General features: G+C 37.5%; 1 long non-coding RNA gene across 1 annotated transcript; it reads right to left on the bottom strand.

The window, feature by feature from the left end:
• Positions 1-14,089: 14,089 nt before the first annotated feature.
• On the bottom strand, positions 14,090-15,418 carry LOC110877868. The gene is made up of 2 exons (XR_002557350.2): positions 14,951-15,418; positions 14,090-14,472 (listed from the first exon to the last, which is right to left on the bottom strand). It is a non-coding gene; the product is annotated as an uncharacterized LOC110877868 (long non-coding RNA).
• Between the last annotated feature and the right edge of the window lie 1,524 nt (positions 15,419-16,942).

The following is a 16,942-nucleotide window of genomic DNA, read 5'->3' as shown; positions in this document are numbered from 1 at the left end:
ATTTATGCGTGTCTTTAAAGCCCATCAACAGCAGCAGCAGATCCGAAGCCCATCAGTAAGTCTTCTCGGGTCCAACATGTCCAGTTATAACTCCTAAGCCCAACATCATATTTCCCATAAGTCGCTCACATACAAAACACCACAAAACACATATTAGCAAATATATATTTACAAAACTGAAAAATAATATACGTGAATGTATGTGTACAATGTCTATTTCTCATACACACAATTAATGTATAGTCATTGAGATGTCTAGGATGTATAATTTTAACATTTACCCGTCCGGAAAACTTTGAAAATATGTCGTGCAAAAGCGCGACCGAGCCATTTGTCAAGCAATGCATAAGAACAATGATTGGTTATGATACATTATAACAAAGTACAATGAGAACTCGTTGCATATTAGAAGTATGTCTTACTTAGATTTGAATTTAACTGAAACATTATTTAGGGTATATGGAATGCATCCAGGATGAAATGGAGAAGAATGATGTGGCACGTGGTACCAGCGGGAACACCACCCGCCCATGTTTGGTACCGAAATTTTTTATCTCGTTCAGGGTTTTGCTCCCGATCATCCGATGAGTCTCTTTCTACATATTTGTGGTTTCTACTTGCAAATTGTGCAGCAATTTTACCACTTGAACATGAGAAAGATAATATATATATATAGGGAGGGGCTCATGCGAGAACCACCCTTATTATTGAGAACCAATGTGAACACAACCTAAAATAGCTAAAAAAACATAAAAAAAACCTAACCCCCCCAAGCTAAATGCTAAAAAAACCCTAACCCCACCCCCCCTCCCAAAAAAAAAAACCTAAACCCCCCCCCCACCCCCCAAAAACCTAACACCCCCCCCCCCTTCCTAAAAAAAACCTAAACCCCCCTCCCCCACCCCCAAAAACCTAACACCCCCCCCCCTCCCCCAAGCTAAAATGCTAAAAACTAAACCCCCAAAAAACCTAAAAAAAATCTAACAAAATAAAAAAAATCAAAAAAAATAAAAAAAAATCTAAATTTTTTAATATTTTTTATATTAAAATCGCTACTTTTAAAAGCCAAAAATTTTTTTTTTTTAAAAAGAAAAAAGTTAAAAAAAAAAATTTTTTTGGCTTCGAAAAGTAGCGATTTTTTTATAAAAATATTAAAAAATTCAAAATTTTTTTTTTGTGATTTTTAGCTATTTTTAGGCATTTTTTGTGTGTTCACCTTGATTCTTGCGGTTCTCACAATAAGAGGTGGTTCTTGCATGATCTTCTCCCTATATATATATATATATATATATATATATATATATATATAGATGATCCTGTAAAAAGTGCTCAAAGTGTGAGAAGTGTATTATAACACTATATATAATACTATATAACACCATATAAACACCATATAACAATATGTAACACCATATAATACCATATAACACTATATATCATTATATAACAAATATAACACTATAGGTTGTCTGATAGCATGTCTATGATAGATGTATAGTGTTATATTTGTTATATAATGATATATAGTGTTACATAGTGTTATATGGTATTATACGGTGTTACAAATTATTATACGGTGTTTATATGGTGTTATATAGTATTATATATAGTGTTATAATACACTGTCACACTTTAGGCCCTTTTTACACTATCCTTACCATATATATATATATATATATAGGAGAAGGATCCGTTAGGAACCACCCTTTATTGCGAGAACCGCGAGAACCAGTGTGAAGACAAACAGTAATACCTAAAAAAAATCTGAAAAACACCTCAATGTTTTTTACTATTTTTTTTGTACAAATCGCTATATTTCGTTTACAATAAAAAAATTCAAAAAAAAAAAATATTTCCGAGTCACAGTTATGCATGCACATGTGCATTTGTATTATTTGTTTGACAAATTCCGTAATTCATTACAAATACTAGACAATTGCAATTTCATTTACACTATCACGTGTAATACACTACTTTTTACGTTAACAATATTAGAAATGCACATGTGCATCTATATGTATCAACATGAAATAAGGTGTTTTGGTACACTACTTTCTCTTTCATCTATCATTCCATCCATAATACACAAACATGCACATGTGCATTTTTGTCATTTCTTTGACAAATTTCGTAATTCATTACAACTATTAGACAATTGCACTTTCATCTACACTACCATGTGTAATACAATACTTTTTATATTACCAATATTAGAAATGCACATGTGCATCTATATGTATCAACATGAAATAAGGTATTTTGGTACACTACTTTGAATACACTTTCCCTTCCATTTATCATACCATCCATAATACACTACCATTACCTCCTACCATCCATAATACAATACCATTACCAATATTTTCACTTTATTACATGTATGTAAACACCATTTATACCATCCAATCAACATATTACATCATAAATTGACAACTATAACCAAACCATCAACCACTAGATATAACTAACCAAAAAACATGTATATGGGCCTACTTCTCCATTCAAAATCACAAACTTTTTGTTTTAAAAGACGTTATATCATGGTTATACCTAATGATGCACATGTGCATTTTGAATATTGGTAATGTAAAAAGTAGTGTATTATGAATGAAATTTTAAATTAAAGTGCAATTGTCTATTCCTGATAACGTATTACCGAATTTGTCGAAGTAATGATACATATGCACCTGTGCATGGATAACTGTTACTCGAATTTTTTATGGTAACGAAATATAACAATTTTTTTAAGAAAAATATTAAAAAAATTTTGAGTGCTTTTTTGATTTTTTTTAGATTTTATTTTGTGTTCACATTGTTTCTCGCGGTTCTCGCAATAAGGGTGGTTCTCACATGAACCTTACCCTATATATATATATATATATATATATATATATATATATATATATATATATATATATAGGGTAAGGATATATAGAAAACCACTTTTATTGAGAAAACCCGGGAAACTCAAAGCTCCCGACATTTTTTTTTGTAAAAAATAACACATGTAATATACATGTTTTTAAGACTTTTGGGCCAAAAAAAAAAACAAAAAAGCGCCGAAGGGATTTAAAAAAAAAATAAACAAGTTTCAGCATTTTTTGCCTAACACGTGTTACACAGCAAAGTTGCTGAAATTTGTTTATATTTTTTAAAAATAATCCTTCAGCGCTTTTTCGATTTTTTTTGCCCAAAACTCTTAAAAGCATGTATATTACATGTGGTAATTTTTTCAAAAAAAAAAGTCGGGAGCTTAGTGTTTCCCAGGTTTTCTCAATAAAAGTAGTTTTCTATTTATCTTTAGCATATATATATATATATATAGTTATACGTTAATTTATTCACATTAATTCCAGATTTAATATTCTTTATATGTGTGTGTATAATATTCATATATTTCCCAACAAATACTAGTTAGGGTAGCAGTTTAGCCTTTACATTTAGAGCCTGAAATTTTATGGGAAATGATTAAATAGGAAGTTTATTTTGGCTAGGAAGTGTAGTAAGCAATAGAATTATGACATGTGTCAACATTTAAAATAAAGAGAAAGAGTATTTTAGTCAATCCAACCCTTTCTTCTTCCTTTTCAAAAACCCAGTAACTTCAAAACCCACCATCTTCAACCATTTCTTCACTTTCTATCTCAAGAATCACTACATTATAGTGCGATTTTCGTCACCAATCAATGATTCAAACACCCGATCAACGTGTTCTTCAGCTTTTTCGAAGAAAACCCAGCTTAATTTCATACAAAATCTCGTTTTTTGTCCGGTGATTTTAAAGATAATCACCCGATTCATTCGATTCGAGCGCAGATAAGTGTTTCAGTCTTTCAAAATTCGTCAATTGTTAAAGAAATCACTTCGATCCATGTAAGAAATTCTTTAATTTCATTTTTACGATCTGGGTTTTTGATTTAGTCATTGCATTTTACGATCTTTGTGGGGGTCCGGGGCAGCGCCCCTGGTAGCGGGGTCCCAGGGGCGGCAGCCCCTGGCGGGGTCCAAGGGGCAGAGCCCCTGGCTGGGGTTGAAAATGCATTAGAAAATTAATTTTCTGTAAATTGCCTCTGGAAACTGCATTCGTAAACTTCATTGGTTCAGATAGTTCACAGCACAGACAATTCACAGCACTGACAAAACTATTGTAATGGTTCAATGCGTTTTAGAGAGAACACTTTCTTTGGTGTTTTTAGACAATTGCGTTTTAGAACTAAAATATTTTTATGTGTTTTCTGGCCATTGTGTTTTTGAAAAACACATTCTTGAAGTGTTTTTTGTGCATTGCGTTTTAGGTAAAACACTTTTTTAGGTGTTTTCAGTGCATTGTGTTTTAAGAGAACACTTTCTTTTGTTTTTTTGGCAATTGCGTTTTAGAATGAGTCATTTTTAAGTGTTTTCTGGCCATTGCGTTTTACAAATAAGACATTTCTTTGTGTTTTTGGTGCATTGTGTTTTAGGTAAAACACTTTTTTATGTGTTTTCAGTCCATTGCGTTTTAGAAAACAGACATTTTAAGTGTTTTCTGGCCATTGCGTTTTAGAAATAAGACATTTGTTTGTGTTTTTGGTGCATTGCGTTTTAGGTAAAACACATTTTTATTTGTTTTTAGTCCATTGCGTTTTAGAAAATACATTTTCTTTTGAGTTTTTAGGCTATTGCGTTTTAGAAATAAGACATTTTTTTTGTGTTTTCTGGCCATTGCGTTTTACAAATAAGACATTTCTTTGACTTTTTAGGCTATTGCATTTTAGAAAAAGTGTCATTTTTTAGGTTTTTTTATTTCGTTTTACGTAACTGGGGATTTTTCTATTGCGTTTTACGCAACTGGGTTTTTAAATTTTTTTTTTCAAAAATATAACAATAGTATACTCATTTTAAAGATAAAAAAACGCTCGTTTTTCTGGTGCAATTTTATAAAAAAAATTGTCGTATGAAAGAGTTATTAACGTTTAAAAAATAGGGGGGAATTTGAGAAGGGAGAAACTATTGCCTTGCATTGACTAGAATACCCCTAAACAAACTCATGCATGCGTCTCTTTTATTCCCTTTAATTTCCCTGATTTAATTTTAGCCATTGATTAACTAAATGGATGGTCAAGATCAAATCATAGTCTTCTTAGCCAAATAAACTTCCTATCATATCTCCACAGATATAAAATGACAAATAATAAATAATTATTAAACAGGAAGCACAATTATTTCAAGTGATGTTTGGATCATTTTTATCATTAGAAAATTCCAACTCATATATAAAAGTTTAACATCAGAGACACGTGAATATATAATTCCACAAATATACCATCCATAGAATTGGGCTGGTTCGGTATGGTTATGTGCTTAGACCAAATATATAACTGATAATTGGTTTTTGGATTTTCACAATAAATCTGTTGTAGTAACATATTTGTTCCCCAATTCACTAAGGAGAAAGAAAAGAAAGTAAAAGGTATAAAAGAAATGATGTCTTTTATTCTAAATTGTAACAAAAAAAAAAAAACTAAAAAAATTAGTCTAGTTTTCCTTCTATTTTCTTTTTTAAGTGAAATTAGCGAACACAACATGTTTGATTTTCCTTTGCTTTTCTACCTTAAATAAAATTCTAGAATGCAAATTACTTCTACTTTCTTTTCATTCCCTTTTCTTTTCTTCCATTAGTTAACTCTGGATCATCTGATTAATATTATTCAAAATACGGTTAGGTTAATTTGGTTAAATGCCAACTTTGAACATGGATAAATTTAAGCTAATTTCAATTATGAAATGTGTTGGAAAAATAGGTGAAAATAGCATTTTTCACAAATATAGGAAAATGATTTTTTCCTATTTTGGACTAGAAATAAATATAATAAAATGAGCGGGTTTTATGTATTTATTTGTGGGTTTGTGTTCTATGTTGGAAGAGCTTCGCAACGAACTAAACCACGTCCAAAACCGAGCTAAGATGAATGAGATATCGATGCTCAAAGTTGGGTGTTTGGAACATTCAATGTTGAAACTAAAGGGAAAGTAGCACCTTGTCCCACATAGGAGGAGGGATGGAACTTAAATGGGTATTTAAGGTGGAACTCTCCATCCTTATTGTTTCATGGAAGCACTCACTAGTGTCCTCGCGAAGGGTGCGGAGCACCCTAACTCGCACTCGCACTCGCACACGCTCGCTCGCGCGCGCGCGTGTGGCGTGGGCGATGAGGCGCAATGTGGCGCTTTGATGGCGCACTTTGCACTTCGCATCGCCGCTTGAGAGCCGCCTTTGTATTTTTGACCGCGCGCGCGTGGTGAAGCACAAGGGTTGCAAGGACCAAGTGGTAGGTGATGCGGCGCATGACGTGGCAGTCATGCGCATGCGCGCGCGGGTACACGGGGCGCGCGGTTGGGAGCATGGTGCATGGGTCCTACTGTGCCGTGTGCGGCGCACCAGAGTGAGCCAATACGGCGCGCACGTATAGACTCACAGGTGACGTGGCGCACGCCGCACCGCCGCATGGACGGACTTGAGCTGCACCGCCGCACGCCGCATGGACGGACTTGAGCTGCACCGCCGCACGGCAGTGAGCCAAGAGGCCGCACGCCGCACGACAGTGAGCCAAGAGGCCGCACGCCGCATGGCAGTGAGCCAAGAGGCCGCACGCCGCATGGCGCACCGCGCATGGGCGCGCGCGCGCGCAGAAGCTTCCAGCATTGAATGACAGGGCAGTTTCAGTCCAGCTTCGTAACTGACGAGTTAATAGGCTTTGACTGAGAATTAAATGACGTATTAAATTGCATTGAAGACGTTTAATGCAATTTAAACCTCTCATTTAATTCATTTTGACTGTTTCAACCTAGGAGCTGTATAAATACAGCTCCATACCCACTTCAGAAGGACACCAGTAACACAACAGCAATCCAAACTTTCTCTCTAGAATTTTTCTTGCAGCTTTCAAGGTAACCTTCGGGTTGTAGGCGAACTCCGGCAGTACTACTGCTCCGGCTGTTGTACCCTGGGAAACAAAACGAGTACTCTCGGGAGACTCGGAATTTGTTTTAAGGGAAGCGTGTTGAACACGTGACTCAGCCCTCTGTTTCTACCCCATTCTTGTATTTTGCTTATTTCAGTTGTAATAGTAATAGTATTTCAGCTTTCTTATTTCTTTGTATTGTAATCAATTAAATAAAATTTGTTTTTATTTTATTTATTTATGCGAACGGTTCTTACAATCTTAAAACAAAATTTTAAAACCGTTCGTGTAATCAAAACCATTCTGTTTGTGATTCAAACCAGTTTTGATTTCACTCAGTTTGTGTTTTAAAAACAGATTTTTTTTTAGTTTTCATCTTCAAAGGAGCGACTTTGGTTGAAAACTATTTTTGGTTACATCAGAATTTGTCCTAAAAATTTGCTAAACTTTCTGATTTGGTCTTCAAAGTTGGACTTAGAAGCCGATTAGTAAGTTCTAAATATTATAAATTTTCTGTCTTTGGTCTTCAAAGTTGGACTTAGAAGCCAAAACAGTAAATTGTGGTAAAATTAAAATTTAGTAGTTTCCTTCTGGTTTGTGCGTAAATCAGAATTTATTGACTAAAAATTTTAATTTTAATTTTTTCAGAATGTCGACCTCAAACAACAACAATACGAATGTTGTAGTTGGAACCCCTGCCAACACTGTGGGAGCGTCCACAGTGGCAAATCATGCTGAAAGACCTGAGAAGTTCTCGGGTCTACACTTCAAGCGGTGGCAACAGAAGATGTTCTTCTACTTGACCACCATGAACCTTGCGAGGTTCTTGACGGAAACCGCTCCCCAACCTGCGGAAGGGGAGACCGACGCTCAGGCTCTGAGCGCGGTAGATGCGTAGAAGCATTCGGATTTCATATGTCGAGGCTATGTACTCAACGGTCTCTCGGATGCACTGTATAATGTGTACTACAATATCAAGACTTCCAAAGAGTTGTGGGAGTCTTTGGAGAAAAAGTACAAAACGGAGGATGCGGGAACAAAGAAATTTGTTGTCGCCCGTTTCTTGGACTTCAAAATGGTTGATAACAAGCCGGTTATGAACCAAGTCCAAGAGTTGCAAATTATACTAAATGACATCCATGCCGAGGGAATGGTACTTAGCGAGACATTTCAAGTGGCAGCCATGATTGAGAAATTACCTCCTGCTTGGTTGGATTTTAAGAATTATCTTAAACACAAGCGGAAGGAAATGTCGGTGGAGGACCTTGTTCTTCGTCTTCGTATAGAAGAGGAGAATAGGATCGCCCTAAAAAACAGCCTTGTGCAGCCTAGTGCTAGTGCAAACGTGGTTGAGCATGGGCAATCCTCTAAAGGCACAAAGGGCAAGGGGAAAAAGAACAAAGGGAAAGGGAAAGCAAAGGCTAGCAACCTTGGACCGAAGAAGGGGGTTGTGAAAAAGAAACCTCAAACATTCCAAGGGACTTGTTACAACTGTGACGAGCCGGGGCATCGGGCTAACCAATGCAAGAAACCAAAGCGTGAGCGTGCGCACATGGTGGATGAAGACGGAATGCCTTTGGTGGCAATGATTTCCGACAAAAGCGCAATGATGGATGAGGTCAATACTGTGACCAACACTCCAAAAGGATGGTGGGTTGATACGGGCGCGACCCGTCACGTTTGCGCAGACAAAAGCCTCTTTACCACCTTCAAGGCGCTTTCTGGAGAAGAGAAGATGTATATGGGAAATGCAGCCACCGCTGACATCATGGGTGAAGGAACGGTGATCTTGAAGTGGACTTCGGGGAAGGAGCTCACTCTAAGCAACGTGTTGTATGCCCCAGACTTGCGCAAGAATCTAGTCTCGGGATGGTTGCTTAACAAGTTTGGTTTTCGTTTAGTTTTTGAGAGCGATCAATTTGTACTAACTAAACGAGGAACGTATGTAGGCAAGGGTTATGCCCAAAATGGAATGTTCAAATTGAATGTAATGGCTATCAAGAACATGAATAAAATTGCTACTACTTCTACTTATATGCTTGAGTTTTCTGAATCGAATAAATGGCATGGTAGATTAGGTCACGTTAATTTTAATTCAATACGCCGTTTAATCAATTTAAATTGTATACCAACATTCCATATTGATTCACACTATAAATGTGAAACATGCGTTGAATCCAAACTTACAAGAACATCATCGAAATCGGTTGAACGAATAACCGAACCCCTTGATTTAATTCACACTGATATTTGTGATTTAAAAGCGGTACCCACAACAGGTGGAAATAAGTACTTCATCACGTTTATTGACGATAGTACTAAATATTGCTATGTATATTTACTAAAAAGTAAAGATGAAGCAATAAGTAAATTTATCTTGTATAAAAATGAAGTTGAGAATCAACTTCAAAAGAAGATAAAAGCTTTGCGAAGCGATCGAGGAGGCGAATATGTTGCACCTTTTGCCGAGTTATGCGCAAAAAGTGGCATTGTACATGAGTGTACACCTCCATACTCTCCACAATCAAATGGCGTGGCGGAACGAAAGAACCGCACATTGAAAGAAATGATGAACGCCATGTTGATAAGTTCTGGGGTGAGCCACGAACTGTGGGGGGAAGCCATTCTCTCGGCTAATTATCTTTTGAACAGGATACCACTCAAAAAGAGAGACGAAACTCCATATGAGTTATGGAAAAGGAAGAAACCTTCATACAAATACTTGAAAGTGTGGGGGTGCCTAGCAAAGGTGATTGTACCACCTCCTAAGGCTCTTAGGATAGGACCCAAAACTGTTGATTGCATATTTATTGGGTATGCACATCAAAGTAGTGCACATCGCTTTCTTGTACATGAGTCCAAGAATCCTGATGTACACGTAAACACTATTATGGAGGTGAATTCTAACGTTGTGTCTTACTTTGAAAATGTGTTTCCTTTGAGAAGACAAACACATGCAACGTCATCAACACCTAATTTTGAAGTAGGTGAAAGTTCATCAACACCAATTGATGAGGTGGTTCATGATAAGACACATGAACAACCTGAGGTTGAAGAAAGTGATCGTAGGCGAAGTAAAAGGCCAAGGGTTGAAAAATCCTACGGTCCAGACTTCGTTAGCTATATGGTTGAGGGCGAGCCCAATACATATCGCGAAGCGGTTTCCTCTTCAGAAGGACCTCAATGGAAAGAAGCAATAAGAAATGAAATAGATTCTATATTGCAAAATCATACTTGGGAGTTAGTAGATCTTCCACCTGGTTGCAAACCACTTGGATATCGTTGGATATTCAAAAGGAAGATGAAAACTGATGGAAGTATTGATAAGTACAAGGCTAGGTTGGTGATTAAAGGATTTAGACAAAAGGAAGGTCTAGATTACTTTGATACCTACTCGCCTGTGACGCGCATAACCTCGATTAGATTGGTTCTTGCTATAGCGGCTTTGAGAAATTTGGAAGTTCACCAAATGGATGTTAAAACCGCATTTCTAAATGGTGATTTAGAAGAAGAGATTTACATGGAGCAACCTGAAGGTTTCTCTGCCCCAGGTCAAGAGGGCAAAGTATGTAAACTCGTCAAGTCTTTGTATGGCTTGAAGCAAGCACCAAAACAATGGCACCAAAAGTTTGATCATGTCATGATTGACAATGGTTTCAAAATAAATGAGTGCGACAAATGTGTTTATTTCAAAGACACAAATGAAGGTTATGTGATCTTATGCCTCTATGTAGATGATATGCTTATCATTGGGAGTAATGATAAAATTATCAAAGCTACTAAAAGCATGTTGAAAGCGAGATTTGACATGAAAGACATGGGTTTAGCGGATGTGATTCTTGGAGTAAAAATCATAAGAACCCAAGACGGTCTTGTGTTAAGTCAATCTCACTATGTGGATAAAATTCTTGAAAAATTCAACTCGGGAGATACGAGTGTCGCTCGAACTCCAGTTGATACCTCCCAACATCTCAAGAAGAATAAAGGAGATGGAGTTGCTCAGTTAGAGTATTCAAGAATTATAGGCAGTCTAATGTATCTAATGACATGTACTAGACCCGACTTGGCTTACGCGGTGAGTAGGCTAAGTAGATACACCAGCAATCCGTGCGCGGATCATTGGAAGGCTATCACGAGGGTGCTTAGATACATACGATACACAAGAGACTATGGACTGCATTATACCCGACAACCAGCAGTGATCGAAGGATACACTGATGCAAACTGGATATCGGATAATAAAGATTCCAAATCAACAAGTGGTTACGTGTTTACACTTGGAGGAGCTGCTATTGCTTGGAAGTCTTCTAAGCAAACGGTCATAGCGAGATCCACAATGGAATCTGAATTTATCGCCTTGGATAAGTCAGGCGAGGAGGCGGAATGGCTACGTCAATTCGTGGAAGATATTCCAAGATGGCCAAAGCCTTTGCCAGCCATATGTGTACATTGTGATAGCCAATCAGCGATTGGTAGAGCTCAAAGCTTGATGTACAATGGCAGATCAAGGCATATGCGACGTAGACATAACACGATACGACAACTACTCTCAACGGGTGTTATCACAATTGATTATGTGAGATCAGCGGATAACATTGCGGACCCGTTTACAAAAGGCTTAAGCAGAGAGTTAGTAGAAACGTCATCAAGAGGAATGGGACTAAAGCCCGTGGTTAATGGGAATATGAGGGAAACCTAACTTAGTTGACTGGAGATCCCAAGATCTAAGTTCAATAGGACAACTTAATCATATTACCAAAACGGAGTCACTGTGGGGGAGTACCCTAAACTAAATAAAAGGGAGTTACATATACTTCCTAGTCCATTCCAATCAGTGACATGAAGTGAGGTTAAGCATATTAAGGTTAATGATTTCGGGAAATCAAATAACCATGACGCTTTTAATGATTCATGGGAATCACCTATGTTAGAGAGAAGTGGGGTCGCTTCAAATGGATTTGTGGGGTGCGCAAATCCTAGAGCTCTCGCAGAACCAGGCTAGTGTTCCAGGACCATAATAGGACACGACAATGAGGAGTTGGCCAAACCAGGGAGAGTATTGTGTGAAGTGTATTGTCGTTTACACAAATGGGGGTATGTTCAAGGACATCGCGTCTACACACCGCTAGTAAGCTAAGTGCGCTTCACAAAAGAAGGTTCAAAGGCTTCAACCTACCTATCTTGCAATACTCAACTGTCGAAGTTTATCTTTGAAAAGTGTAAGGAAAAGATCCATTTCCATACATGTGGGGGATTGTTGGAAATTTGATGAAAATAGCATTTTTCATGTGGGGGATTGTTGGAAAAATAGGTGAAAATAGCATTTTTCACAAATATAGGAAAATGATTTTTTCCTATTTTGGACTAGAAATAAATATAATAAAATGAGCGGGTTTTATGTATTTATTTGTGGGTTTGTGTTCTATGTTGGAAGAGCTTCGCAACGAACTAAACCACGTCCAAAACCGAGCTAAGATGAATGAGATATCGATGCTCAAAGTTGGGTGTTTGGAACATTCAATGTTGAAACTAAAGGGAAAGTAGCACCTTGTCCCACATAGGAGGAGGGATGGAACTTAAATGGGTATTTAAGGTGGAACTCTCCATCCTTATTGTTTCATGGAAGCACTCACTAGTGTCCTCGCGAAGGGTGCGGAGCACCCTAACTCGCACTCGCACTCGCACACGCTCGCGCGCGCGCGCGTGGCGTGGGCGATGAGGCGCAATGTGGCGCTTTGATGGCGCACTTTGCACTTCGCATCGCCGCGAGCCGCTTGAGAGCCGCCTTTGTATTTTTGACCGCGCGCGCGTGGTGAAGCACAAGGGTTGCAAGGACCAAGTGGTAGGTGATGCGGCGCATGACGTGGCAGTCATGCGCATGCGCGCGCGGGTACACGGGGCGCGCGGTTGGGAGCATGGTGCATGGGTCCTACTGTGCCGTGTGCGGCGCACCAGAGTGAGCCAATACGGCGCGCACGTATAGACTCACAGGTGACGTGGCGCACGCCGCACCGCCGCATGGACGGACTTGAGCTGCACCGCCGCATGCCGCATGGACGGACTTGAGCTGCACCGCCGCACGGCAGTGAGCCAAGAGGCCGCACGCCGCACGGCAGTGAGCCAAGAGGCCGCACGCCGCATGGCAGTGAGCCAAGAGGCCGCACGCCGCATGGCGCACCGCGCATGGGCGCGCGCGCGCGCAGAAGCTTCCAGCATTGAATGACAGGGCAGTTTCAGTCCAGCTTCGTAACTGACGAGTTAATAGGCTTTGACTGAGAATTAAATGACGTATTAAATTGCATTGAAGACGTTTAATGCAATTTAAACCTCTCATTTAATTCATTTTGACTGTTTCAACCTAGGAGCTGTATAAATACAGCTCCATACCCACTTCAGAAGGACACCAGTAACACAACAGCAATCCAAACTTTCTCTCTAGAATTTTTCTTGCAGCTTTCAAGGTAACCTTCGGGTTGTAGGCGAACTCCGGCAGTACTACTGCTCCGGCTGTTGTACCCTGGGAAACAAAACGAGTACTCTCGGGAGACTCGGAATTTGTTTTAAGGGAAGCGTGTTGAACACGTGACTCAGCCCTCTGTTTCTACCCCATTCTTGTATTTTGCTTATTTCAGTTGTAATAGTAATAGTATTTCAGCTTTCTTATTTCTTTGTATTGTAATCAATTAAATAAAATTTGTTTTTATTTTATTTATTTATGCGAACGGTTCCTACAAAATGATTTGAAAAGAATAATGATAAGTAATATATCATTTATAAAAAATATAACTATTTTTAAAAATTTATTTATGAAAAATAAAAAGAGTTTTAATGTCGGTAAGTTTGGTTATCTATATACATAGTCATAACCGAATTTTAAAAGTTGGCTATCACAAAACACATAACTTGGCTATTTTCGGTTTAATTATTCATTTTTGATACTCGCCCTAACCATGTGAGTTAAAACCAGTTTTAATCGTATCAGGCTAAACCCTTTTTTTCCTTTTTAATATAAAACTAGGTTTAACACCCGCCGCGTTGCGGCCGGGATTTCTTAGCGAACATGTTTCAACCTATATGTTACAACGGAGACGTGACGATAATATTATTTTATACCGGACATTTTCAACACAAATACTTTTTAAGTTGTATAATAATAAAATCCATTCTATAACAACAAACGTTGTCCTCTTACAACTCCCATGACATTTTTTATAACTTGCAACACACTACTCCAGTTGCATCAAACTTTACCAACACCATCGTAATTTTTCTTTCCTTTCTTCTTGGTCACGACACAACACCACCTTTATTCCATTTTTTTTGAAATTCCCACCATGTTTTTTGAAGTTATAAAAACAAAATAAATAAATAAAAATCCTTTCCCCTGATCTGTGTTCCTAAATGCTAAACCTATGAGGACAGTGGGCTTCAGCTAGTAAACCTATGAGCAATGCTTTACATAACTTCCATACAACCATTAAATGAGGCAATGAGTTGATTTAGGCCTTTTTGTCTCTCAAAATGAATCGTCCTGCACTATCAACTTCAGATGATCAATACATCAAGTATTTACATTTCTAGATCATTTCGTCCAGCTAGGGTTTGATAGAATCAAACTCAATGACAAACAAACAACAAATTCAACTACATAATAAATTTTTTCACATGCAAGCTTTCATTTCAAATAGCAGGATTAAAAACACAAATTACCTGCAGATGATAGGGCAAAATCATTCAGCAAAGAAGGAGAATGAAGTTACTTAACGATTTGAAGAACTTTGATTTGCTATTTGTACTTTAAATCGGTATTATTAATTGATCAGAATCGACAAATATCAAGCAAAGATTGCAACGAATCAAACTATCAAAGTACAAACTCCCTACCTTTAGAAATAATCAAGCTTCGGTTTCATATCAACAACAACGCACGCTTGACTTTTACAAGAAATTTAACAACAAACCAAAAATGTAAGTAACATATCATTTTGTAATCGAGCTAATAAACTTACTCGAGGGTAATTTTACTTCAGAATTACACCACAAAAATTCGTTGTCGCTGCTGGTTGAGTCACAGCCGCCGCAAGATCCACTCCAAGAATTCCCAAATCGCCGCCGATTCCACCATCTCCGCCAACACGTGTGGCGGAACCCCGAATACTAACCATCAACCACCATTGTTGCCGTCGCGTAGTCCCTCTAATTCTCGTCTCCGACCTCTCTATCTCTCTTTGCGCACCCTTTCTCTCTCTTAGTCTCTCTCTATTCCTTACTAATGACGTGTTGTTGGACGAACAGAGAGAAAAGAAAGGGGTTGTGGTGGCAGTGGAAAGATGTCGTCTTCATTGGAAGCCTAAACTTTGTTTCAGATCCTTTTTAATCGACTTCCATATCTCCCCCTCTCTCATATGACAGATCTGCTTTGTGTAGCACGGGTTGGTGAAAGCTTTTCTCTCTCTATTGTGCTTGGAAGGAGTTGAGAAGGAAGACAGGTGGAAGACACGTTAACCATTTAACATCACTTACAACACCTAACAACACAACAGACTCTTCAAGCATAATGTACAAGACCACATAGCAGAAACATCAAGGTTTTTTTTTGAAACACTCCCCAAGCACAAGTTACAACCCACCAATGCATAACCATGTTGCTTCTTTATATAGGGTTTAATGTCTAACATATGTCATAATCACATCACTAAAAATAGGAATAATGGAATTTAATAATCCCAACTTTCACCAGTTGGCCGACAACGGACCCAACTTCAAAAATAACCACTGGCGGTCCCAACTTTTGACATTTTGTAAAACATTGGACCCTTGCTGGGAGAGTAGGAGAGGGTGGTCCCAACTTCAAACATTGGACCACTGGCGGTCACCACTAACATCCCTTGGACGGTGTTAGCAAGGGTTCAATGTTTTACAAAATGTCAAAAGTTGGGACCGTCAGTGACTATTTTTGAAGTTGGGTCCGTTGCCGGCCAACTGCTAAAAATTGGGATTATTAAATTTCATTATTCCTTAAAAATATAATTAGACGTATAGAATACTCACTTCAACAACTAATTTGCACAAGTAACAACTGTTTGTCTTACTTGCTAGCATTACAAATACATTTTTTTGGTAACACAATAATCTCAGAAGTATAATTACCAACCGTCTGAAAACTTTGTCATACATTTTATATATTACAGAACCCAAAAAATATATATATATTTTTTAATAAAATATTACCCTAAATAAAGAAAGATGTCTTTAAATTCATAGACAAATATAATCACCACAATAGGAACCTCATCATGCATATCCTTTATATAAGCTAACAAACTGTTATTATTAAATGCACCATGCTTCATGGGAACATTGTACCATGAAGATTCAATACCAACTTTTTAAAAAAGTGTGAAAACTAATCATTAATAATTATACAAATATTTTCACCGAAGATTTTATTATAATATAAAATAACTAAAGATTATGAAAAATATTGTATTGTGTGTATAATCTTAAACCAGTAGATAAAAGCTTAACGTTTAATATACAAAATTTGATTAATATATTAATCTGATTTTTGTATTAAATAAATCCCAATAAAATAATTACATCTAAGAGCGACCCGTGTATTAAATTAATATATTAATTTGATTAATATACAATATTTGATTAATATCTTAAACCAGTGTGTGTATATTCACATCTAAGAAAGAGGATGCAACGAGGTTGGCTCAGATGTAGAATAAAATAATTACAATTTTATGGGATAAAGGTTTGATTAATAATAGGTGCTAAGAATATGATTTTATACATATATATCTTCTAAAACATTTTTCATTAGTTTGTACTGATTTTTACACGCGTTTTGTTATTTTTACCAGGGAAATAAACTTATGACTCATTCCATGCTCATCGGATCCATAGTGGCGCTACATGTACTGGCGCCGAAGACAACAACGGTAACTACAGTGGCGCAACATGTCCGTCTGTTTCATATTTGTTCAGCAACC

This window comes from Helianthus annuus, chromosome 9 (assembly GCF_002127325.2).
Source record: "Helianthus annuus cultivar XRQ/B chromosome 9, HanXRQr2.0-SUNRISE, whole genome shotgun sequence".
NCBI lineage: Eukaryota > Viridiplantae > Streptophyta > Magnoliopsida > Asterales > Asteraceae > Helianthus > Helianthus annuus.
This window is presented reverse-complemented; position numbering and strand designations above follow the sequence as displayed.